The 23,700-nt window shown below is 48.3% G+C and overlaps 1 long non-coding RNA gene and 1 pseudogene across 2 annotated transcripts in view; both read left to right on the top strand.

Annotated features, from left to right (window-relative positions):
• Positions 1 to 5,779: 5,779 nt before the first annotated feature.
• The window catches only part of LOC144582866 (uncharacterized), a 51,422-nt gene continuing 33,501 nt past the window's right edge, over positions 5,780 to 23,700 (top strand). The window contains exon 1 of the long non-coding RNA XR_013536378.1: positions 5,780 to 5,892. This is a non-coding gene — a long non-coding RNA (uncharacterized LOC144582866). The remainder of the gene's footprint in view (positions 5,893 to 23,700) is intronic.
• LOC118153484 (septin-4-like) lies at positions 5,997 to 22,104 on the top strand (annotated as a pseudogene). The gene is made up of 11 exons (XR_013536468.1): positions 5,997 to 6,093; positions 10,648 to 11,045; positions 11,381 to 11,474; positions 11,908 to 11,994; positions 12,476 to 12,599; positions 20,553 to 20,687; positions 20,800 to 20,917; positions 21,007 to 21,108; positions 21,303 to 21,399; positions 21,494 to 21,639; positions 21,787 to 22,104. The product of XR_013536468.1 is annotated as a septin-4-like (transcript).

Here is a 23,700-nt window from a genome sequence, read left to right as displayed (position 1 = left end):
TCGACAAATTAAATTAAAAATATTTATATCACAAAAATAAATAGATACTGACAAATTGTGCTAAAGACTTCAAAAGCAAAGTCCAGGCAATCCACTGGAGGAGAATTCAGGATATGGGGAGGTGGAAGGTGCTTGTTTATGCTGGAAGATAGGGGAGCACATCCAGTGCAGAGATCCAGGGATCAAAGAGGAGCAAGGCCAAGAATGGGAGGAACTCCCCAGGCTGAGGGATCCACACTGACTTAAGAATGCTAAACTGTGAATTTCCTGCGGTCACAGACTGGATCATTCCTTTCTCAATCCCCAGGAGCTTAGCACAGGGCCTGGCCCAGTTAGGTGTCTGGCAGCCTTTTATGAATGAATGATGAAAAAAAGGGGGTGCTTTGAGGGCCTCTAGACACTGGTTGTCTTCACAGGTGTGTGCCTCCAGCTGGCTGAGCCAATGTGGAAAACAGAGGTTGGGATTCCCAGCAAGTGCTCAGAGCACCAGGCCAAGCATTCTTTCCTGCCTTCCTTCATTTTGTTGATAAATATTAATTGAGCACCTACTATGTGCTGGCCTCTCTACTAGAAGCTCTCTCTTTTGCCTTCCACTCATGCCAAATCCCCAGCACCCTATTGCTCTCCTGAGCTCACTGAGGTTCGAATCCCTCTCTGCTTCTAAATGTTTCCCTACCCCATACCTCAGTGCCCCACTGTGGGACTGGCCAGGACACCCTCCTGATCACCAGGAGAAATCCAGGCCCATCTTTGGTTTTACTACCTTGTGATTCACAAGCCCAGATGTGGCTTGGGGGCAGTTGCTCATTTTGCCAAAAAAATTTTTCCTTTACCAAAGAAATTCCCACAGTTATTTTAATTCATCTTCCCAGGAGGATTTCCCAGACACTGCTGGCTGGAGTGTAATGTGGAACTTCCCTCTCAGAAAGCAATTTGCCAGAGCTTGGAGCAATGATGAAAGCAGGTGCCCACAACCCAGCAGCCCCCACTCACTGGCATAAACCTCAAAGCACATTGCACCCAGATATACAAGGGAGCATGCCCAAGGTGTTCCTGCAGCAGCCGAGGGTTGGAGGCAACCCAGAGGCCCCCTCTAGGATGAGTAAAAAGTGGTGCAGACACACGTAGTGAGAGGAGGCCCTGAGGTCTGCAGGGCAGCATGGGTCAAACCAAAAACACTTAGTTCTGAGGCTGGGTGTGGTGGCTCATGCCTGTAATCCCAGCACTTTGGGAGGCCAAGGGAGGCAGACTTCCTGAGGTCAGGAGTTAGAGACCAGCCTGGACAACATGGTGAAACCCCATCTCTACTAAAAATACAAAAATTAGATGGACATGGAGGTGCATGTCTGTAATTTCAGCTACTGGGAAGGCTGAGGCAGGAGAATTGCCTGAACTTGGGAGGTGGAGGTTGCAGTGAGCCAAGATTGTGCCACTGCACTCCAGCTTTGGTGACAGAGTAAGAATCTGTCTCAAAAAAAAAAAAGACTTGGTTTTTAGTAAAAAGAGAGAGAAATAAAATGGGATGTCTGACATAATATTTGTGTAAATTTAAAATGCACACACAACAAAAGCAGAAAGCTATACACTTGTTGAGGATACACACAGATTTGGGGCACATATTGAGTACATTAGAGTGGAAGCTTTTGTGTGGGGTGTCTGGGAGGAATGGAAGTTTGAAACAGGAATTAAGAGATTTTTAAAAAATTCATACACCTATATTGCTCTTTTGTTTTGCTTTGTTTTATTTTCTTTTGAGTCAGGGTCTTAGCTGGAGTATAGTGGCAAGATCTCAGCTCACTGCAACATTCTCCCTCCCAGGTGCAGGTGATCCTCCCACCTTAGCCTCTCAAAGTGCTGGGATTAGAGGCATGAGCCACTGCACCCGGCTCACTTGTTTAGTTTATATAAAATAAAGGAAGGCTTTGAATGAACAATGAAAGTGTACTATGAGCCAAGGAATAAAATTATCTCAACAATCTTCACAAGAGATAAAAATGTAAACAAATTTAAAAGTTGACTGCTACTGGGAAGATGTAATAGATGCTGCCTCCCACCAAGCATAATGTAAAACTCTAGGCATGATACATAAGACAAGCAGGAGGAGAGCTGAAAGGAGGGAAGAAGAAGGCAGATCTCCTCAGGCCCCAGGACCCAGGGAACACCATGTGGTAAGCTTGCTGGGATTTTGTTCCTTTGTTTGAATTTGCCTCCTGCATCCTAGACTTTGAGCTAAAGATGCCAGCAGCCAGAACACCAAAGGGCATAGTCATTTTTTAAAAACCCCACAAAGACCTGCTTTCTTGCCAAAGCATCAGAACCGAGGCAGCTTGACAAGACAGAAAATTTTCAGACAATAATTATTCTACTCTAGCCAAGCACCTCAGAAAAATCTGTGGCTGTACCCATGCCAGCAAAGGCCGACTGGAGAGCCTAGACATCAGCTCTCAGCAGGTTACAACAAGGTTCTCCAACCTCCCTGCGAGGGCACCATCAGAGAAGGCCAAGTACAAAGCTGGGACTTTCATCCCACCTGAGCAATAACAAAGCACTCCCCCAGCTCATCCACCAACAAAGGCCAAGTGGAGAACATGGATTTCTTTTTTTTCTCCTTTTGTGAGACAGAGTGTTGCTCTATCCCCTAGGCTAGAGTGCCGTGGCAAGATCTCAGCTCATTGCAATTTCTGTCTCCTGGGATCAAGTGATTCTTCTGGTTGGCCAGGCTGGTCTTGAACTCCTGACTTCAGGTGATCCACCCATCTTGGCCTCCCAAAGAGCTGGGATTACAGGCATGAGTCACCCGGCATGGCTGAGAACTTGGATTTCTAACCCCACCTGGCAGCAGTGGGGCAGCATCCTCACTTCCCCTGCTGATGCAGCATCAGAGGCAATTAGCTAAAGCAGGTTTCATAAGATACAGTGCTCTTGTAACAGAATACCCACAATTTCCAGGTTTCAATAGAAAATCATCCATGGGACCCAGTGTGGCCACTCACACCTGCAATCCCAGCACTTTGGGAGGCTGAGATGGGTGGATTACTTGAGTTCAGGAGTTTCAGACCAGCCTGGACAACATGGTGAGAAACTATATAAAAAAATTTAAAAAGTAGCCAGGTGTTGCAGTACATGTCTGTGGTCTCAGCTACTCAGGAGGCTGAGGCAGGAGGTTGCTAGGGCCTGAGAAGTCACAGCTGTAGTGAGCTCTGACAGTGCCACTGCATTCCAGCCCAGGTGACAGAGTGAGACCCTGAAAAAAAAATCAAACAAAAAAAACCTCTGAAAATCACATGGTCAAAAACCAGGAAGATCTCAAACCAAATGAAAAGGCAATCAATAGACGCCAAAAGCTACATAACGGAAATTGTTGTTGTTGTTGTTGGTTTTGTTTTGTTTAGAGATCACTCAGGCTTTAGTGCAGTGATACAATTTTGGCTTACTGCAGTCTTGACCTTCCACCTCCAGCTATTCTTCAGTGATTTTCTCACCTCAGTTTCCTGAGCAAATGGGACTACAGGTACATGCCACCATGCTCAGCTAATTTTTGTATATTTTTTGTAGAGATGGTGTCTTGCCATATTGTCCAGACTGGCAGAAATGTTACAAACACATTTGAAACCAAAGAAAAAGTGGAAAGCCTCAGCAAAGAAATAGAAAATATAAAGAGGAGCCTCAAACACAGAATGGAGGGCACAGAGGAAAGAATCTGTGAACTGGAATATGGACCAGGAGAAATCATCTCACCTGGATAACACAGATAAATCAGACCCCCCCCAAAAAAAACAAATAGAGACTCAGGGAGCTGTTTGACCATAATGAAAATAATCTTTTTTTTTTCTTTTAAATTTTTTACTGAATTTTAGGTTTTGGAGTACATGAGCAGAGCATACAAGACAGTTGCGTAGGTACACACATGGCAGTGTGCTTTGCTTTCCTTTTCCCCTTCACCCACATTTGGTATTTCTCCCCAGGCTATCCCTCCCCACCTCCCCCTCCCACTGGCCCTCCCCTTTTCCGTGTTTCATTTTCTGTTCTTGTGTCAGTTTGCTGAGGATGATGTTCTCCAGATTCATCCATGTCCCTACAAACGACACGAACTCATCATTTCTGATTGCTGCATAATATTCCATGGTGTATATGTGCCACATTTTTCCAATCCAGTCTATTATCAATGGGCATTTGGGTTGATTCCAGGTCTTTGCTATTGTAAACCGTGCTGCAATGAACATTCGTGTACATGTGTCCTTATAGTAGAACGATTTATAGTCCTTTGGATATATACCCAGTAATGGGATTGCTGGGTCAAATGGAATTTCTATTTCTAAGGCCTTGAGGAATCGCCACACTGTCTTCCACAATGGTTGAACTAATTTACACTCCCACCAACAGTGTAAAAGTGTTCCTTTTTCTCCACATCCTCTCCAGCATCTGTTGTCTCCAGATTTTTTAATGATTGCCATTCTAACTGGCGTGAGATGGTATCTCAATGTGGTTTTGATTTGCGTCTCTCTGACGACCAGTGACGATGAGCATTTTTTCATATGATTGTTGGCCTCATATATGTCTTCTTTCTCCTCAACCTGGTGGCTCATGAACACCCTGCCATCTTCCAGTTCACCAGTGCCAAACAGCCAATAATATCTCCAGTAGCAGCCCCATTTTTTTTCTCAGCCTGATCATACCTGCTGCCCCAGGCCCTCTTCCCTCCTCTGACTGAATTCTGACTGGTCTCAACCACTGCTACTGGTTCACAGATTAGACTAAAATAAGGCAGGCAGGCCTCTGGCACTTCTACCAACAGAGAGGGCCAGGCCTGTGGGTCTCAGTTTTGTCCAGAGCGTATTCAGGGAGAAGCCAGTCAGCTTGCCATTGAGAGTGGGGTCTTGGGGGTCAGGAAAGGACATGGCTCTGGAAACTTGCAGGAGCCTGACCAGCTCAGACCCTACTTAGCTCAGGAAATCTCTCACCAACACCCAACTCACCAAGCATCTACCTTCCCCTAGCTGCTGCTTTTACCCTTCTGAGCCTCTAATACCTCTAAAGCTGCTGAGGCATCTGTCCCCTCAGCATCTCACCTGCTTTTCAGAGGAAGAGTGGCCCAACTGGGCCTGGGTCATGCAGGCCTCTCCTGAGGCCCCCTCCACTCTCCTCAGCCACAGGCAAAGCTCCACCATCCTGTTAAAGCCACTCAGCCTCTCCCTTCCATCCTTCCAGCAGATGATCCCTGGATAATTTGTGCAGCAAATCCTCTTTCTTCTTTAATCTGTGGTACTGCATGAAGGGAGCCTGTCTTCAACCTGCGTCTTCACAGCTCAGGTGGAGGTGGAGAATATCTGACATTCCTCTTAAGAGGTGTGGTGATCAGTAACGGGTATCAGTCGGCTTCACTTTATGAAAACCTTGCTGAATCTCTGGGGTAACTAACGGTTTATCTCCAAGTCATGTAGCAACTCCCCCTCCCTTCCAAAGGCATCTCCTTATGGGGATGTCAGGTGGGCCATTCTTTTTTCTTTGGGAACTGGTTCAAGCCCCCGCGGTACTTCTGGAGCTGAGTAAAGAAGAGCCAGATGTCCAGCGCAGCCCGGGGACGAGGAGCTGAGGCTCTCCGCTCTGCCCTAGCTGTCTCTCCATACCCTATGCCTCCGGGGGTCAAGGGCTGCGAGGCCGGCCCCCAGGTGGGCACCCTGGCCCCGCTGGCGCCGGCACCCCTAACCGCTGTGGTGCAGGCCCCGCCCAGAGGCCGGTTCGCTCCGCCCCCGTCCCCGTCCCGCCCCCAGCGGTCCGCACTCGGGGAGGCGGACGGAGGACAGCGTTGCTGCGAGGTCGGCGCGCAGCTCCCGCCGCGGGTCGCTCGGGCGCTGTCCTGGTGGAGCAGGCCCCGCCCAGGCTGCAGCCATGGTAAGGCAGGCAGGTGGGCGCGGGGCAGGGCCGGGGTGAGCAGGACAGGCAGCTCCCGGGCTGCTCCAAGGGGACCCGCGGCACCGCAGTCGCGGCTGTGCGGGATGGGAGGCGGCGTCGCCGGCCCCGGGCAGAGGCTGACACTGCTGCCAGGCGGCGCTGCGTCGCGGCTCCCAAGTTTTCCCTCTGAGCAGCCACAGAGTGGGTCCCGACCCCTGGGTGATGCCTGAGGTCTTGAACGAAGGGGTAGGTCCGTGCTGAGGGAGGTGTCCGCCGGCGGGAGGCGCATGTTGGGCTGGGGAAGGCGCGTCAGTGATGAGCTGAGGCGAGGGTCCCCATGCTCGCCTGGGTCAGCTTTTACCTGAGTAACCCCTCCTCACCCACCTACCCTGGGCGCCGGGGCCCGTATCAACTTCCTCTGGAAAACACAGAGGAGGCCCATAAACACTGTCTGCCTCCCTAAGAGGGATTGTGAGATGCTTGGCACCTCCTTCCCTCAGCCTGACAAGGGGCAGTCCCTGAGGCTTTTCCAAAGAGACTCCTGAGAGGAGGCCCAGCCTACCGTCCTGCTCTGTGGGATTAGCTGTATCTCTTTGCCCCCGAGTCAGGAACCAATGGAAAGCTTCCTCCTGCTGCACCTACCTCCTCCCTCTCCACCATCAAGGTCCCTCTGCAGTGTGTGGAGGTGGCGGCACCCATTCCTGCCACCTGCCTCTAGTGGGAAAAGAAGCAGTAACTCCAGCCAGCCTCCCTGGAGGTGCCCAGGTAGGAAGTTTTGATGCTTGGCTTAAGATGTCTTCTCTTCTCCTCTTCTCTCTGCCAGACATTGTTGCCGGAGTCTGTCATAAATAACGTAAGGCTGTCAGGACCTCCAGGCCTCACACCATCCTTTCCTCCCAGTCTGGATGCCCTACAGCCTTTGCCCTCTGCACTGGGGGCAAAAACTGTTTATAGCATCCTCAGGCCCCTAACCAGCCTGTGGGGTGCGATGTTGGCTGTGGGCAGCCTCCAGAAGGGAACTCCCTGGGCCTCCTGGGATCACAAGCTTTCAGGTCTGGAAGGGCCAACTTTTGGGCTCTTGTGTCTCAAGCTGTGTCCAGGCAGAGGCCCAAGCCTTGGCCAGGAAGTCTTGGTGACCCTGTGACCTTCCCCAAAGGGGGTTCCTGGGAGAGGCCTGTCCTTATTCCTGTCCCCCACTTTTCCCCACATGGGGGATGGAGGGACTGATTGTTCTAGGGATGGAAGCCTGGGGAAGCACTGATTGTCCCCAGTGCCAAGCCCAGCAGGGGCTAGAGGGGCTTTTTCTGCCACACACTAAGTTCAGTTCAGCTGAGGTCTTTGTGCTTTCAGCTTGTCTAAGGCCACCCTGTTCTTCTCTAATTAAAGACACCCCCACCCCTACCACCACCACCAAAGTCCCCATCCTCAGGCCCCTGCTCTCAAGCCAGCCAAGTTCTTAGGCTGACTGGTTCAGATCAGACTCTTTTATGAGGGTCTGTTTGTCCAAGGACATCAGTGTCCCAGGAATCAGTGGGGAAGACCTCCCCAACCCAGATGCCCCAGGGAGTTGAAATTTACATGCAAAAAGAATGACAGGTCAACATTAATGACCATTCTGTGACTTGAGATGCACCTTCTCTTTTCAGGTTCAACACACTCACATCTGTGAGTGCTTTCTCTCCCCAGCCTCTCTGGGAGGCAAGGAAGGGCCATTCACAACTGATCATTAAGGTCCTGAAATTAAGATAGTATCCAGACGCATAAAAGATGTTTCCTTCCAACCAGAAACAGTGGTCCCCTGACTCCTAGTTGAGTGCACACTTCTAACCAGGCCTCTTAATTTGTCTCCCACTTAAATGGCAGCTCTGAAGTTTCTGGACTGCCAGCCTCCCACTATCTTGAACCCATGCTCCTCAGAGACCAAGTGCTAACATCTCGCCTGTTGATGCTATGGAAGCGATTGAATGGTGGAATTGATATAGGTTGCTATGAGTAGGAGGTGAGGTGTCCTAGGGTAAGGGGAGTCTCTTGAGCAAAGTCCCCTCTGTGGTGGGGCTCCCTGCAGGGAAATCTAGGAGCAGATTTCTAAAGACAGTGAGGTTCCCCACTGGAAAAAAAGAAAGGGACACTTGGGAAGAAGTGTGGGGCCATTCCCACAAAAATCTATACAGGGGATTATAGGGCATCTCGTCCTACTCCAGCACTGCTTAAAGCTAAGGTGAAAGAAAGAGATTGGGGGATTGAAATCCTTTGGGAATGGGTATCCTGGGTGGCTGTCCTCAAGTGCTGATGGGCTCGGTTGCTTGGGGACAGCTCATAGTCCTCAGGCAGACCACGGTGTCCTTGGGGGTTAACAGGAGAGGTCAAATGGATCAAGAGCTTGTGCTGCAGGCAGACATTGGGAGGTTGGTGCTGTGCCCACCAGGGTAGGCAGTGGGCAGGCATCATGGAGCAGCCAATCAGAGGAGAAGGGGACTGCAGAGGAACCAAGTGATCCTGGTGCAGCTGAGCTGTTCTTCGAGGGTGGGAGCCAAGGGAAGGGGAGGAGGAAAGGGGGTGGGGAAGGACATTCCACAGGCTTTTTTGGCCCCTGCCAGAGACAGAAGGGGGTCAAAGAGAAAAGGAAAGGAGCAAGCCAGGAAGCCAGACAACAAGAGCATCAAAACAAGGCTATTTCTTTGTATGAGGAACTTTGCCTGGGAGATAAAATTAGACCTAGAGCTTGCTGACAGGGAGTCTGAAGTGTGGGACATGGACCATTCACTGGGATGGCAAGGGAATTCTGTCCCTGAGGACAGGACTGAAGCTGGGGTAAGGTACTGCTCTGGGAGATGGGTGGACCTGACCTGTACTCTCCCTGCCTTGGATGGGATTGGGGCTCAAAGTCAGAAAATGATTTGGTCACTGGCAGAGCTGGTGGTGGGGATGCACAGGCAGGAGGTGAGGACACTAGCATCCTGACTCCTAGTCTAGAGCCCCTGTGGCCTACTCCATGTGGATGAGCATCCAGGGCTGGCAGAGATGAGGATGGTGCTGGATTCCTGGAGGCTCTGCTGGAAGATTGTGGGGGCTAGGGATCTTCATTAGTGCCTTTCTTTCTCCCTTCCCTGCCTCTCCATTCAGTGTCCCTGAGTGAAACCAGGTGAAGCACAGCTTTCTCTCTCCCACCCTTGTCCTGATCCCCAGACCAACTGCTGGGTCATTGTGGATTTGTGCAGAGAGGCAGGATTTCTTGGAATTTCCCAGACATATTAGCTGCCAGACAACAAGAGCTGCTGCCCCAAAGTCCACCCTTTTTCTGTTGCCATATAATTAATTGTCTAAGCTGGGACATTTTTGAGAGTAAAAGGGCACAGTTAATCATGATGTCAGGACAACAGGCATAAACTGGGATCTATGGTCGCCACTGGACCTCACAAATATCATAGGTAAGAAAAGCCCTGGGTTAGGTTGGTCTCAGGACACCTAGCCTCCACATGCTGGTTCCAGTTTTGGGTTCCAGCTTTTTCCTCCCCTCTGTCCAGGTGAGCACTATGGCTGTAAGCAGGTGTGAGGACTTGAGAGGCGACAGCTGGAAGGAGCTCCTAGCAGACTTTTTCTTCTAACCTCACTATCTCAACCTCTTCCCTCTAGCATATACCTGTCAGTGTGCATATCCGCCTCCCTCAAGTCTTCCCTTTGCAGGAAGACTGTGGCCATCTTATCTCCCCAACTCCAGCTGTGACTCCACAGTGGTCTGGGGTAGTCCCCACTAGCTTGGCTAACCCCCAGAGAGTGAGTCAGTTTCTGCAGCTGGCCCTTGTCCATTGTCTGGGGGTGGCACGTGGGTACTGTGAAGCAGAGCTGAACCCAGCACTGCCAGGCACCCCACAAAGGAGGCTGACCCCAAAAGGAGAGGAGAATCTTTTCTAGAGATGACCATGAGAGTTGGGGGAAATGGTCCCTCTTCTGAGCTGGGGATAGGGTAGAACAGTCTTCTACAGAGGAGTCAGACCATTCTCTGCCTACCACCCCCTGTGGGTCATGGTTTAGGCCAGACCCTCTCCTGTACTGCTGGCTCTGGGAAGAGGGGTAAGGAAACAACTGAGGGTGCTTCCCCTGATATGTCCCTCACAGGTGGGGGCTGTCAGAAGCTCCGGAGGCCCAGTTGTCCTTCAGCCTTCACCAGGCTCTTCCATCATCCCTTAGCTGGTCCCTCCCAGCTGCCTTCTACCCACAGTCAGCATCCACTGGCAGGTTACTCCTCTCCCAGGGCCCAGGGTCAGATTCGGGTGTGGCTCAGTGTCTGAAGTAAGGGGTAGGATCAGCTATATTGAGCTCACTGACCAGTAGTGACAGGAGGCACAGAACCCCCTGCTGGTTGACCTGCCTGGCACAGGCAGCTCTTTTTTTTCCTACCTACTTCCCTCATCCCCTGCCCCATTCTGACGCTCTGTACTCTCCTTTTGGGTGTAATGCCTCTGTCTGCTCTATCTTAATCAGTCTGGCTTTACTTGCTGGCCTGAGACAGTCTCTGGCTAGGCCAGAACCCCAGGAAAGGCAGCCTCAAAAAACATGCTGCTGAGAAGGAGACTGGAACTGGAGTTCCTCAGTTCTCAAGAGCAGTTGCCAGGGATTTGGGGGTGCCCAGGGCTCTTCTTGGACCCTGGGGCCCTTCCTGGCATCTTGGATGGGGGAGGCTTGTGAGCAGCTGAGGGAGGGATGGTGAGCAATTCCTCTGGCTGGGCTGCAGTTTCTTTCTCTTCTAACCACAAGTGCTTTCCCTTTCCCTCTTGCCTTCTCCTGTCTTCCATCTCCTTCCTCATTCTTCCCTTCCCATCACCTCCTACCTACTCCACCCACCCCACTTCCCCCAGATCAAGCATTTCCTGAAGGACACCACAGATGATGGAGAACTGAGCAAGTTCGTGAAGGATTTCTCAGGAAGTGAGAGCTGCCACCCACCAGAGGCTAAGACCTAGGCATCCAGGCCCCAAGTCCTGGAGCCAAGGCCCCAGGCCCCAGACCTCTATGATGATGACCTGGAGTTCAGAACCCCCTCGTGGCCCCAGTCCTCTGACAGCCAGCAGTACTACTGTGCCCCAGCCCCTGTCAGCCCATCTGCTAGGCCCCGCAGCCCATGGGGCAAGCTTGATCCCTATGATTCTTCTGAGGTAGAGCCCCCAGCCCTGCCTTTGCCTTTCAGTGGGCTGCTGCAGGAAGACCGGGGTGGTGTGTGTGTGTGTGTGTGTGTGTGTGTGTGTGTATCTGGGACCTCTTTCAGTCCTTTGTTAGTCCTAGCTCTGTGATATCTGCCCTCAAGGGCATTGGAAACTAACAGTTTCAGCAATGGCAGGAGGCCCAGTTGGTGGCCTGAAATAGGAACTCACAGGAGTCTTGCACTGCTTCTTAAAGGCTGGGGCAAAGACCTGAAAGGGAGAGATCAGTGCTGGGTGCCAGGGCCCCTTCAGCTTCTTGTCTTGATGCATTCTGCCTTCCTGTCTGCTAGGATGACAAGGAGTATGTGGGCTTAGCAACTCTCCCCAACCAAGTCCACCGAAAGTCCATGAAGAAAGGCTTTGACTTTACTCTTATGGTGGCAGGTAGACAAGGGGCAGGGCTGGGTTTGGCAGGGTGTGTTTCAGGGGGGGATGGTGTGTGCGTCCATGAGTGGAAAGGGAGTATAGGTTGAAAGGAGCAAGCAGTAAGTGGCTGTGTCTCTTTGCCAAATAGCCAGGAGTTCTTGGCCTCTGAGAGTGTATGTATGTGGGGTTGGGTGGGGGTGGGGGTACAAATTGGTTGCAAAGAACATTTGACCAACAGTTTTCTAGTATTTGCCTCTTTTTGTGTGATCTTGAGCAATCTCTTGCTCTCCCAAGCCAATCTCTGTGCATCCTTCAAGCTCTAAAATACTATAGTTAGTCTAGTTACGAATAGATAAGAAAGCAGTTTCCTCTAAACCTTAATCCAGTGGAGTTGCTTTTTGGCTATAGATCTTACCTTCTGATTTGGTGCCTCTGTCCTCTCTCCTCTCAGGAGAGTCTGGCCTGGGCAAATCTACATTTGTCAATAGCCTCTTCCTTACAGATATGTACTGGGACTAGAAACTCCTTGGTGCTGAAGGTAAGGAAAGGAGAGGACAATCACGCAGACTTGTCTTGGGAAATTAAACTCACTCCAGAGTCTGGGGGAATGGGACTCTCCCCCACATGCTGGAAATGATGGCTTCCTAGAGAGACTGACAGCAGCTCTCCATAGGCCTATCTGCCTGGCAGCTCCCTGAAGATTTGGGTGCTGAAGCAGGGCAGGGACCAGAGTCTTGCTCTCTGAATGAGTCTCTGACCCCCAAGGATTCCAGGAATCCAAGAAAAAAAAAACAAGATCAGAAAAGGGGCTGGGGCCAGAGCCAACAGCCACCGGCATTTCCTGAGTTGGGAAATGTACTCCTTGCTGGTTCCCAGGGAACAGTCCCCCAGGTAGCTTCGGGGTGGAGAGGGCAATGTGGATGAAGCAGTCTGGGCAACGAAGCTGTTTGGGGTGGGTGGTTCATCCTGACTGGTCAGGTTCCTGCCCTTGCCCAGGCCTCATTTACCCCCTTCTCCAGAGTGGATCATGCAAACCATGGAGATCACTAAGCATGCAGTGGACATAGAAGAGAAGGGTGTAAGGCTGCGGCTCACCATTGTGGACACACCAGGGTCTGGGGATGCAGTCAACAATACAGAGTGGTATGTCTGACTAAGCACAATTCCAGCTGCCCCTGAGCCACCCTTCTCCATACACACACAGATAAACATATAGGCCCAGATATATTCATACTTAGCAGGAGGAAGAGGTCTATGACCTTGAGCATGTAACTTCCCTTACTTGACAGCCACCCCCTCCTTTATAAAGTAAGAGGAAAAGAATGGGAATAGGTGACTTCTAATGTTCCTCTAATGTTCCAGTTCTGCCCTATGATTCTTTAATGGGGTAGGGACATAAGAAAGAAGAGGCTGAGGCAGAAGGATCATTTGAGGCCAGGAGTTCAAGTCCAGCCTGGGCAACATAGTGAGATGCCATTTCTACAAAAGTTTAAAAAATTAGCTGGGCATGGTGGCATGGGCCTGTAGTCTCAGCTACTGGGGAGGCTGAGGCAGGAGAATCACTGAGCTCAGGAGGTCGAGGCTGTAGTGAGCCGTGATCACACCACTGCACTCAGCCTGGAAGACAGAGTGAGACCAAAGAAAAAAGGAAAAAAAAAAAAAAACAGATAAGAAAGAAGAGCCTCAAAAAGGAAACACATGTGAAGTGTGAAAACATGTAGGACAGAGTTTGATTACATAGTAGATGCTCAATAAACTCACACTTTTTCCTTTCACTAGCAACAGTCTAGGTGCCACAAACAAGGGTACCTAAATGTTGAAGGGCTGGTCATGCATGGAGGGAGGGTAAAGGTGAGGAAGAATAGACAAAGGGGAAAAATGATAGAACTTTGTTTAAACTCCAGGTACCTTCTAGGCTACATGGTGAAAGAAAAGCTGGCTTTACCACAACCTCATATCATTTGGGCTTTTTTATTTTTCAGGTGCTAGAGGGATGCTTAGCTAATGGTATGACCTAAGTGAGTAGATGAAGAGGGGAATTGATGAGATTGACAGGAGAAAAGGTGATACCTTTGATGAAGAAGTTAGGCAGGTGGTGCTAAGAGCCCTACACAAAGAGTTCAGATCTTGATTGGCATTTAGTAACTTCATGATCTTCAGCAAATGATCTTCTTAAATCAGTTTACCTACTGTCTCTTACCTTTTATAATACAAATAACTTCATTTTCCAGGCACCTCACAGTTTAAAGTGCACCTCCATATATACTCATTTTGTCAGACATTTATTTATTTATTTTTTTAAAAAATTTTTTATTGCATTTTAGGTTTTGGGGTACATGAGCAGAACATGCAAGACAGTTGCATAGGTACACACATGGCAGTGTGCTTTGCTTCCCTTCTCCCCTTCACCCACATTTGGCATTTCTCCCCAGGCCATCCCTCCCCACCTCCCCCTCCCGCTGGCCCTCCCCTTTTCCCCCAAATAGACCCCAGTGTTTAGTACTCCCCTCCCTGTGTCCATGTGTTCTCATTTTTCATCACCCGCCTATGAGTGAGAATATGCGGTGTTTCACTTTCTGATCTTGTGTCAGTTTGCTGAGGATGATGTTCTCCAGATTCATCCATGTCCCTACAAACGACACAAACTCATCATTTCTGATTGCTGCATAATATTCCATGGTGTATATGTGCCACATTTTTCCAATCCAGTCTATTATCAATGGGCATTTGGGTTGATTCCAGGTCTTTGCTATTGTAAACAGTGCTGCAATGAACATTCGTGTACCTGTGTCCTTATAGTAGAATGATTTATAGTCTTTTGGATATATACCCAGTAATGGGATTGCTGGGTCAAATGGAATTTCTATTTCTAAGGCCTTGAGGAATCGCCACACCGTCTTCCACAATGGTTGAACTAATTTACACTCCCACCAACAGTGTAAAAGTGTTCCTTTTTCTCCACATCCTCTCCAGCACCTGTTGTCTCCAGATTTTTTTTTATTGGACTTTAGGTTTTGGGGTACATGAGCAGAGCATGCAAGAAAGTTGCATAGGTACACACACGGCAGTGTGCTTTGCTTTCCTTTTCCCCTTCACCCACGTATGGCATTTCTCCCCAGGCTATCCCTCCCCACCTCCCCCTCCCACTAGCCCTCCCCTTTTCCCCCCAATAGACCCCAGTGTTTAGTACTCCCCTTTCTGTGTCCATGTGTTCTCATTTTTCATCAACCGCCTATGAGTGAGAATATGCGGTGTTTCATTTTCTGTTCTTGTGTCAGTTTGCTGAGGATGACGTTCTCCAGATTCATCCATGTCCCTACAAATGACACAAACTCATCATTTCTGATTGCTGCATAATATTCCATGGTGTATATCTGCCACATTTTTCCAATCCAGTCTATTATCAATGGGCATTTGGGTTGATTCCAGGTCTTTGCTATTGTAAACAGTGCTGCAATGAACATTCGTGTACATGTGTCCTTATAGTAGAACGATTTATAGTCTGTTGGATATATACCCAGTAATGGGATTGCTGGGTCAAATGGAATTTCTATTTCTAAGGCCTTGAGGAATCGCCACACCGTCTTCCACAATGGTTGAACTAATTTACACTCCCACCAACATTGTAAAAGTGTTCCTTTTTCTCCACATCCTCTCCAGCATCTGTTGTCTCCAGATTTTTTAATGATCGCCATTCTAACTGGCGTGAGATGGTATCTCAATGTGGTTTTGATTTGCATCTCTCTGATGACCAGTGATGATGAGCATTTTTTCATATGATTGTTGGCCTCATATATGTCTTCTTTCGTAAAGTGTCTGTTCATATCCTTTGCCCACTTTTGAATGGGCTTGTTTGTTCTTTTTCTGTAAATCTGTTTGAGTTCTTTGTAAATTCTGGATATCAGCCCTTTGTCAGATGGGTAAACTGCAAAATTTTTTTCCCATTCTGTTGGTTGCCGATGCACTCTAGTGACTGTTTCTTTTGCCATGCAGAAGCTGTGGAATTTCATTAGGTCCCATTTGTCTATTTTGGCTTTTGTTGCCAATGCTTTTGGTGTTTTGGTCATGAAGTTTTTGCCTACTCCTCTGTCCTGGATAGTTTTGCCTAGATTTCCTTCTAGGGTTTTTATGGTGCCAGGTCTTATGTTTAAGTCTTTAATCCATCTGGAGTTAATTTTAGTGTAACGTGTCAGGAAGGGGTCCAGTTTCTGCTTTCTGCACATGGCTAGCCAGTTTTCCCAACACCATTTGTTAAACAGGGAATCCTTTCCCCATTGCTTGTTTTTGTCAGGTTTATCAAAGATTATATAGTTGTAGATATGTTGTGTTGCCTCTGGTGCCTCTGTTTTGTTCCATTGGTCTATATCTCTGTTTTGGTACCGGTACCATGCTGTTTTGATTACTGTAGTCTTGTAGTATAGTTTGAAATCCGGTAGTGTGATGCCCCCCGCTGTGTTCTTTTTGCTTAGAATTGACTTGGCTGTGCGGGCTCTCTTTTGGTTCCATATGAAGTTCATGGTGGTTTTTTCCAGTTCTGTGAAGAAAGTCAATGGTAGCTTGATGGGGATAGCGTTGATTCTGTAAATTACTTTGGGCAGTATAGCCATTTTACGATATCAGTTCTTCCTAACCATGAACATGGAATGTTTCTCCATCTGTTTGTGTCCTCTCTGATTTTGTTGAGCAGTGGTTTGTAGTTCTCCTTGAAGAGGTTCCTTACGTTCCTTGTGAGTTGTATTCCAAGGTATTTTATTCTTTTTGTAGCAATTGTGAATGGCAGTTTGTTCTTGATTTGGCTTTCTTTATGTCTGTTATTGGTGTAGACGAATGCTTGTGATTTTTGCACATTGATTTTATATCCTGAGACTTTGCTGACGTTGCTTATCAGTTTCAGGAGTTTTTGGGCTGAGGCGATGGGGTCTTCTAGGTATACTATCATGTCGTCTGCAAATAGAGACAATTTGGCTTCCACCTTTCCTATTTGAATACCCTTTATTTCTTTTTCTTGCCTGATTGCTCTGGCTAGAACTTCCAGTACTATATTGAATAGGAGTGGTGAAAGAGGGCATCCTTGTCTAGTGCCAGATTTCAAAGGGAATGCTTCCAGTTTTTGCCCATTCAGTATGATATTAGCTGTTGGTTTGTCATAAATAGCTTTTATTACTTTGAGATACGTTCCATCGATACCGAGTTTATTGAGGGTTTTTAGCATAAAGGACTGTTGAATTTTGTCAAATGCCTTCTCTGTGTCAATTGAGATAATCATGTGGTTTTTTTTTGGTTCTGTTTATGTGGTGAATTACATTGATGGACTTGCATATGTTGAACCAGCCTTGCATCCCCACGATGAATCCTACTTGATCATGATGAATAAGTTTTTTGATTTGCTGTTGCAATCGGCTTGCCAATATCTTATTGAAGATTTTTGCATCTATGTTCATCATGGATATTGGCCTAAAGTTTTCTTTTCTTGTTGGGTCTCTGCCGGGTTTTGGTATCAGGATGATGTTGGTCTCGTAAAATGATTTGGGAAGTATTCCCTCTTTTTGGATTGTTTGAAATAGTTTTAGAAGGAATGGTACCAGCTCCTCTTTGTGTGTCTGGTAGAATTCGGCTGTGAATCCGTCTGGACCTGGGCTTTTTTTGTGTGGTAGGCTCTTAATTGCTGCCTCGACTTCTGACCTTGTTATTGGTCTATTCATAATTTCAGCTTCCTCCTGCTTTAGGCTTGGGAGGACACAGGAGTCCAGGAATTTATCCATTTTTTCCAGGTTTACTAGTTTATGTGCATAGAGTTGTTTGTAATATTCTCTGATGATGGTTTGAATTTCTGTGGAATCTGTGGTGATTTCCCCTTTATCATGATTTATTTCATCTAATTGGTTGTTCTCTCTTTTCTTTTTAATCAATCTGGCTAGTGGTCTGTCTATTTTGTTGATCTTTTCAAAAAACCAGCTCTTGGATTTATTGATTTTTTGAAGGGTTTTTCGTGTCTCAATCTCCTTCAGCTCCGCTCTGATCTTAGTTATTTCTTGTCTTCTGCTGCGTTTTGAGTTTTTTTGATCTTGCTCCTCTAGCTCTTTCAATTTTGACGATAGGGTGTCAATTTTGGACCTCTCCATTTCCTCATATGGGCACTTATTACTATATACTTTCCTCTAGAGAGTGCTTTAAATGTGTCCCAGAGGTTCTGGCATGTTGTGTCTTCGTTCTCATTGGTTTCGAGGAACTTCTTTATTTCTGCCTTCATTTCATTGTTTATCCAGTCAACATTCAAGAGCCAGTTGTTCAGTTTCCATGAAGCTGTGCGGTTCTGGGTCGGTTTCTGAATTCTGAGTTCTAACTTGATTGCACTATAGTCTGAGAGGCTGTTTGTAATGATTTCAGTTGTTTTGCATTTGTTGAGCAGTGCTTTACTTCCAATTATGTGGTCAATTTTAGAGTAGGTGTGATGTGGTGCTGAGAAGAATGTATATTCTGTGGATTTGGGGTGCAGAGTTCTGTAAGTGTCTATCAGGTTTGCTTGCTCCAGGTCTGAGTTGAAGCCCTGGATATCCTTGTTGATTTTCTGTCTGGTTGATCTGTCTAATATTGACAGTGGAGTGTTAAAGTCTCCCAGTATTATTGTGTGGGAGTCTATGTCTCTTTTTAAGTCGTTAAGAACTTGCCTTATGTGTCTGTGTACTTCTGCATTGGGTCCATATATGTTCAGGATCGTTAGTTCCTCTTGTTTTATCGATCCTTTTACCATTATGTAATGGCCTTCTTTGTCTCTTTTGATCTTTGTTGCTTTAAAGTCTATTTTATCAGAGATGAGAATTGCAACTCCTGCTACTTTCGGCTATTGAAACTTGTGCATGCTTCACGAAGTTCTCGTATTGTGTTTTTCAGCTCCTTTATTTCATTCATATTCCTCTCTAAGTTATCCATTCTTGTTATCATTTCCTCGAATCTTTTTTCAAATCTTTTTTCAAGGTTTTTAGTTTCTTCGCATTGATTTAATACATGTTCTTTTAGCTCACAAAAGTTTCTCATTATCCATCTTCTGAAGTCTAATTGCGTCATTTCGTCACAGTCATTCTCCGTCCAGCTTTGTTCCCTTGCTGGTGAGGAGTTTTGGTCCTTTCTGGAGGCGAGGTGTTCCGGTTTCAGGTGTTTTCCTCCTTTTTGCGCTGGTTTCTTTCCATCTTTGTGGATTTGTCCGCTGGTCGTCTGCGTAGTTGCTGACTTTTTGATTGGGTCTCTGAGTGGACATCCTGAATGTTGATGATGAAGTATTTCTGTTGCTTGGTTTTCCTTCTACCAGTCTAGCCCCTTCACTGTATGACTGCTGAGGTCCGCTCCAGACCCTGCTTGTCTGGGGTGCACCTCTAGCTGCTGTGGCACAGCGAGGGATGCTACCAGTTTCTTTTTCTGCTATCTTTGTCCCAGGATGATGCCTGCCTAATGTCAGTCTTTTGGATATAGAGGGGTCAGGGAGCTGCTTGAGGAGACAGTTTGTACTTTATAGTAGCTTAATTGCTGAGCTGTGAGCTCTGTTGTTCATTCAGGGCTGTTAGGCTGCTATGTTTGATTCTGCTGCAACAGAGCTCATTAAAAAAACCCTTTTTTTTCTCAAATGCTCTGTGTTGAGGGGTTTGGGCTTTATTTTTGGATGTCCGTTGAGGTCCTGCCCAGCTAGGACGCAGACTAGCCACTGTTTGCCTGCCAAGGCTCCGCCCTGATGTTGTGAGGCTCACCCTGTCTCTGCTGTTCTGCTGTGTTCTCCGCCATGCCCTGCGGTGGAGTCTCTCTGTTGTAGCGGGGTGCCTCGGCAATGGCAGGCTGCGTCAGCAGTGGGCGTGTATCTCAGTAGGGACGGGTTGCCTCGACCACGGCTGGCTGCATCAGCAATGGGCGTTTATCTCAGTTGGGGCCGGTTGCCTTGGTAATGGTGGACGCCCCTCCCCCTCAGAGCATCTCAGGCGGTCTGCACGGGGCTTGTTTGAAATCACGGTTTTGTTCGTCCCACTGGGCCACCCCTAACGCTCTGTCCTTGCAATCCCCTTGCTGGCCCACTGTTCAAGTCTAGCTCAGTCTCAAGTCCAGCCCTCTCACATCTCCGGTTGCCGGTTCAAGGGGGCACCCGGACAAGGGCGCCCTGTGGAGAGCACTGGGTAGGGCCGGCTGCCGCCACCCCGGCTGCCGGCTTCGCCGGGCGGAGGTTCTGCCTGGCGTCCCGCGTCTCCTCTTCACTTTGGAATTTCCCCGTTCCATGGGCAACAAAGATCAGTCTGGAAATGCAGCTCAGACTCACCTCTCCGTGGACACAATGAGAGCTCCAATCCTGGGTTGTTCTCACCGCGCCATCTTGAGTCTTTCTCCTGCTCACTATTGTTCAAGAGATGGTTCTTATGGCTTTGAGGGATAGAATGGATTTGTAGAGGTAAAGGAGAGGGTAGAAACACATGAGCAAAAAGGCTCTGAGGTTAGACTGGAAACACTGACTTAGGGTTTCCCTGGCTTCCAGTTGGTGTTTGCTTGCAGCCCTACGTTGCTATTTTTTTTTGAGACAGTCTAACTCCATTTCCCAGGCTGGAGTGGCATGATCTTGGCTCACTGCAACCTCCACCTACTGGATTCAAGTGATTCTCCTGCCTCAGACTCCCAAGTAGCTGGGACTATAGGTGCACACCACCCACAGCCAGCTAATTTTTGTATTTTTAGTGGAGACAGGGTTTCATCATGTTGGTCAGGCTGGTCTCAAACTCCTGACCTCAAGTAATCCGCCCTCCTTGGCCTCCCAAAGTGCTGAGATTACAGGCGTGAGCCACCACACTAAGCGTATTCTTACTCTTTTGTTTGATCACCTGGGCCCTTTTCCTGTCATCAAACTAGTATTTATTAAACTCTGCCTGAGTACTCAGGCTTTTGTATTAAGACATGAAATATACACCATCCCATTCAGGAATTTCCCTGAAGATTTGGTAAAGCAAGCCAGGGAATAACAATGTCTTGAAAACACTGCTCAGGGAGTGGGCTACTTCTCTGTAGTCCCAAAGCTCACTAGGTGGCGTCCACTCTCACAATTTCTCTGCATGTCTGTCTTTGCCCGAGCTGGAAGCCTGTGGCAGAATACATTGATCAGCAGTTTGAGCAGTATTTCCGAGATGAGAGTGGCCTGAACCGAAAGAACATCCAAGACAACAGGGTGCACTGCTGCCTGTACTTCATCTCACCCTTTGGCCACGGGTATGGTCCAAGCCTGAGGCTCCTGGCACCACTGGGTGCTGTCAAGGGAACAGACCAAGAGCCTAGGGGCAGGGATGCCACTAGCAGGTGGTCACAGATTCCTGTTCTCCAGGCTGTGGCCATTGGATGTTGAATTCATGAAGGCCCTGCATCAGCGGGTCAACACTGTGCCTATCCTGGCTAAGGCAGACACACTGACGCCTCCTGAAGTGGACTGCAAGAAATGCAAAGTGAGGGAAGCTGGTGATGGGAGGGGATCAGGTGAGCTTCTAGAAAGGATGTGGTTCCAATAGCTGTGGGCCCTTCATCTGTTTGCCAGATCCAGGAGGAGATTGAGCACTTTGGAATTAAGATCTATTAATTCCCAGACTGTGACTCTGATGAGGATGAGGACTTCAAATTGCAGGGTCAAGCCCTAAAGGTGGGGCCACTCTAGGGCATCCCCTTCCCATCTTGTTTCTTCTGGGTGGAACAAGGGAATAGAATTCTATATCCAGGCTATCAGGGTGGGAAAGGACCCTGGCTTCCCAGAATGAAGCAGAGAAGATGACGATACAGGTGGAAAGAAACAGGTGAGAACAGAGGGTGTTGACAGTCACCCCTAACCTCTTCTAGGAAAGCATCCCATTTGAAGTCATTGGCAGCAACACTGTAGTAGAGGCCAGAGGGCAGCGAGTTCAGGGTCGACTCTACTTCTGGGGCATCGTGGAAGGTAAAGCACTGAGCCTGTGACCAGGGTATCTCCTTGTCCCTCAGTGGCTCTCCCCTACCTATGCTTCTGGCTGACCCCTAGACTTGCTATGCAGTGGAAAACCTGCGCCTTTGTGAAGCTGAGGACAATGCTGGTGCGTACCCACCTGAAGGATGTGATGCGGGAGACACATTATGAGAACTATCGGGCACAGTGCATCCAGAACATGACCCACCTGGTGGTGAAGGAACGGAATCGCAAGTATGACCAGAAGCCAGGACAAAGGTGGCAGGGGGGATCCCAAGCCTAGCCTTGGGTGAGACCAAACCTTTCTTTTGTTCTTCTATAGGCCCAATCTAAGTGGGTACTGGGGTCCTCCTAGCCTTACCAACCCTTCTCTCCTCTTAGCAAACTGACTCGAGAGAGTGGTACCGACTTCCCCATCCCTGCTGTCCCACCATGGACAGACCCAGAAACTGAGAAGCTTATGTGAGAGAAAGACGAGGAGGTGAGAACAGTATGGGGTATAGGGGAGGTCCCCTGTTTGATCATCAACATTGGTATCTCTTGGTTTGTTAATAGAAAGATCCCTGGCTCTTCTGCCTGTTTGGGTCCTGGATAGGTCAATAGGTGGTTCTGTCCAGAGTCTCCATCATACCTCAGGGCTACCAAGGTCCTGGCTTAAGGGATTAGAAATTTGGGGCACCTCCCCAATACTAAAGGACTCTCCAAAAAGGCCCATTTTGATGCCTATGCCTATTCCAGCTCTGGTGGATGCAGGAGATGCTACACAAAATACAAAAACAGATGAAGGAGACCCAGAGCTTTCAGCCCTGGATATTTAAATCTCTTCCTCTTCCTGTCCATGTGGGACCCTCCCAGCACCAGCTCTGCTCAGGCCTCTTCAGCTATTGCCACTTCGCCTTACATCCCTGCTGACTGCCCAGAGACTCAGAGGAAATAAAGTTTAATAAATCTGTAGGTGGCTTCTGGTGTCCCTGTGTGTATCTTTATGGCCTCCTGGAGACCAAGATCCTGGGACCCAGTTTTGAAAGGCTAATGGTAGATGTTGGCTTCTGGCTTTAAGTAGGGAAGGGAGAGTGGGGGAAACTTTCCAATTTGTTTCCCCTTCTTAGTTCTTGCTTAGAATCCAGTCTGGCTTCTCCATCTTAATGACCACATCTATCCTGCCTTTATTATCTGGGGTTTGGGTCTCTCTCCATCTTTCCCACATACATACCTTTAATTCTGCAGCAGTTTTGGATTTCATACCTGCCCTTGGGAAAACGCAAGGTATTAACTCTGTGCAACTTCCTGACTTTCTGTTTCTCCTGATCTGGGAAAAGGAATAGGCAGGTTAAGCTCTACACTGTAAAAAACCTGTGAAAGAGCTTTAAACAAATGCAGCCACTGTAATCACCACACTATAGTAAGTGCTAGGAATGAATAAAAACACAATCATTGTCCTACAGGAGTTCAGTGTTTAATTAAAAATTTTACAGCATCTGCTAGATTGCAGACTGTTCTGGACCCTGGAGTTAAAGTAGTGCAGAGTTCTCGTCTTCCTGGAACTTACCGACTGTACTGAAGTTTCAGTGTTCTATAAACAAAGAGAGGTGAGGACCCATTGGCCCCGGGGCTTGGTATTAAAGCGCTCAGGCCCACTCCAGACCTGAGAATATTAGCTGAGAATCTGAATCAACTGTTTTCCAATTCTGTCGGTTGGTGGTATCGCGTGTCCATGGCGACCTCCAGCGGCCACCCTCCGTCTTGTGGTCTGTTCTGTGTCCCCGGGAAAGAAAGAAAGGGAGGGGTGATAAGTCGGGTCCTTGGAAGGGTCCTGGTCTCCCTTCCCTTTACAGACTAGGAGGCCGCAGCTAGTTACTGGCAGTCTCAGATCCAGATTTTCCATCTCTCGGATGAGAGTTCTTCACTCAGGACTAGCAGCACAATGCAGGTTGTGAAGAACGGCAGGGTCGTTTATCGACACAAAGTGAGTGTTGGAGGAACCCAACCAGATGGAGTTGACCAAGACGGAACCTCAGGCCTAGCCCTCCGTTCTCTCCTAGCCTGCAGGTTTTTCTCCTATTCTGGCATTGGGACCGGATGACAGCAGCGAAACCAAAACGGGAATGGATAAACTGAGGTGCCACTGGGGATCTGTTTGAGAAGGAACTCCAGGGCGGGTCCATCGCCGGAAGTGGCTTAAGGCCTGTACCCTACAATGCCCGCCTCTAATTGTGCTACCAGTAGGCGACTAGCCACCCCCACTTCCAGTCCCCAGAGCTGTAGCTGGCAGCCCCCTCTTTAATGCTCTCCTAT

This window comes from Callithrix jacchus, chromosome 5, assembly GCF_049354715.1.
Source record: "Callithrix jacchus isolate 240 chromosome 5, calJac240_pri, whole genome shotgun sequence".
NCBI lineage: Eukaryota > Metazoa > Chordata > Mammalia > Primates > Cebidae > Callithrix > Callithrix jacchus.
The sequence above is the reverse complement of the archived record's forward strand: the minus strand, read 5'-3'. Positions and strand labels throughout refer to the sequence as shown.